Here is a 2,897-nt window from a genome sequence, read left to right on the forward strand (position 1 = left end):
TAAAAATGCATTTACGCCATTATTTTATTGTATTGTATGAAAAAATAAAAACTGAGATGTTAGGTGTATTGTAAAGTGAAATAGTATAATAGATAAAGTAACTTTTTAGATTGTAAAATAGCACCTTTTATACAACCCCGGATGCTAATGCTCTTACAAATTGATATGTAGTGTCCATTTGGAATAGCTTATTTAGCTCTATCTGAAAATTTTTTACTAAAAGTGTAGAAAAAAATGTTAAAAAATAAGCTGAATAGTATAGTGGGACTCATAAATAGTATCAAAAAGTGCTGTAGGACCCATGAATAGTAGTAAAAATAAGTTGAAAGTAGAGATAAGCTGAAAAATTCAGCCCATCCTAAACACACACGTAATCAATCACAATAAAGTAATTCAAAAATTTATTAATTAGGTTGTTGAAATTCACAAATCACATTTATTGTAACATCAGTTTGTAAATTTTTTATAATTGTTTTAGCATTTTTCTTTTGGGAAAAATGGAATGAAGCTTCTAAAGGAAGTTAATAGTAAAATTCATGACTAGAAGTTAGTAAAAGTAACTATAAAAGTTATAAGGATGTGGTTGATATGTTGGGAGGAGGGTAAGACTAAAGGTGAAAGGAATTGGGTGGGGGAATTTTAGTAGGCCAATGTGGACCCATCCTAGACATGGCTCAAGGGTATGCCAGCGTCGAGTGGACGAGGATGAAGATTTGGGAGTTACTATCTAGTTAAGGTTTAGGAACTAAGTTGGGTCCTTAATGCAAATGTATAACAAAATATAAGTCTAGAATTATGATAGACTTGGAAATGTAATAATCTCCCAAGCCCGCCCAATTGAGTGGTTTGGTTTCCATTAGTGTTGTTAGGCAATTTTTAAATGGCCAAAATTTAATTACAATACTTAGATGCTGTTACTTAGTTTTCCCTCTTAAGATTCAACCATGTGACTGTACTTAACTAAAAATATATTTCCATCTTATGAGAAAAAAGTCACATAACTGAATTTTAAAAGGAGAATCTAAGGAACAAAACTTAAGTAGTGTACCTTGATGAGAATGCAAAATGTCATATTTTTTTTCCTTAATGTTTAGTCTTTTATATTTATTTGGTGCCTAAATGTACTCATTATTCTTATATTTTGATTTAGGATGCAAATTGAGGCATTAAGTGCAAAACGTAGCTAATTGGGTGATTCTGGACAGCTTTGACATTATTTCGTAATCTGGGCATAACTCTCTCATCTGAGTTCCAATTGAAATGATTCAAGATGCTATGGAACGCTAAGACAAAGCTCTACGCCTTTCTTGTTTTGAGTTTTGAGAGATACGGGGCGTATCAAGGTCGAAATCGGGCTTGAAGTTGCTGTACATACACTGCTGACGTTCTAGAATGTTCCTCTGCTTGAAATTCTATACGCGGATCTGATGCGGTTTATTTTTGAAAGTTTCCAGATCTGGTGCACAAAATTTTCAGCTGAAAAACACCACTTTCCTAGTTATATTACGACTTTGTTTTATTTTTAATATTTTTCCTTAATTAGTTAAATTTGGATATTATTATTAAGAATATTTTTAGAAGATTTTGTAGGCTTGGAAAAGGGGGAATTGACATGTAAAAGGGGGAGGAGAAATCATAATTGGACAGACACACCTCTCTCTCCCCTCTTCTCTGATTTTTTTCCTTTGAGTTTTCAACATGGCCCTACTTAGCTAAACTTTTATATTTGGTCGAAGGAAACTGAAGCCTTGGAATCAATAAAACTGTGAAATCTAATTTATTTTTATTGTTCAATTTATGCTTTGAATATCGGATATTCTTCTGTGCCTATTTTCATGATTGTCTTGTTTAATTACTAGGAGGCCTACTAGTTTATCATTCGTTGCAATCTACTGCTATGTTAGATATCAAATCCGTAATTGTTTGATCTCTCTAACTTGTGAAGCAACCAAGATTTAATGATTTGCTGCGTCAGAGATTATTAGATCTTAGAAAAAACGCTCGACTAAATTAAATACAACTGCTTGTGCTTGTGTTGTTTAGTTTCATCAATCTCTCTAATTCTTAAGGCTACTACTAGATTAAACCTTTAGCACTTGTATTGGGTTGTTTAGTAGTTAAGGTTTATTAGATCGCTTGTTTTCTAATTAACTATGACTAAGGAGATATAGAAAAATAGTTCCAACGATGAATATTCAAAGTGTGAATTGATATATACTTGCATCGATGATCAGTTGTAAAATTCCAATGGTGGATGTTGACTTACACCAAGATTTGTTCTTTTGATTGAATTCGATACTTTAATTTGAATTGTTCCTTAGTTTTCTTTTCTCTTAAAATTGTTTTCATTATACTAAACCCCCCCCCTCCTTGTTCACGTAGCATAAAATTAGGCTAGATACTTTCCGTGGGAACGATCCTAACTCGCACTACTACATATATTTTTAGAAGTATAGGTTTTATTTTTGGTTGCCTGCAATAGCACACCATACCTAAGTTTTATTTTGTTTTGTTTTTTTTTTTTTTAAGTAAGGAAATTATTAGAGAAGCCATATCCTAATCATACATTTATTTGCATTACATAAAATTCACACAAGGGCCTATTGTCAAAGTTTTTTTTTTTTTTTTTTTTTAATTTTTATTTTTTATATGCATATTGTCAAAAGATTATGTCAACACATGGAAAGAAACCATTTTTTTTTTTTTTGTTGAGAGAATTTCCACATATTGAATTCAAATTAAGTCAATTATTTATTTATTATTTTATTTTTTATATATACATTGATAGTTGGGAGTGAGGGGATTTAAACATTTGATTTATTTGTTCAAAATATCAAAAAGTGTCAGTTGAGTTACAAGTCCCTTGGCCAATTAAGTTAAATTATATTTTACATAGG

Source organism: Quercus suber, unplaced genomic scaffold (assembly GCF_002906115.3).
Source record: "Quercus suber isolate HL8 unplaced genomic scaffold, Cork oak 2.0 scaffold_28, whole genome shotgun sequence".
NCBI classification, from domain to species: Eukaryota; Viridiplantae; Streptophyta; class Magnoliopsida; order Fagales; family Fagaceae; genus Quercus; species Quercus suber.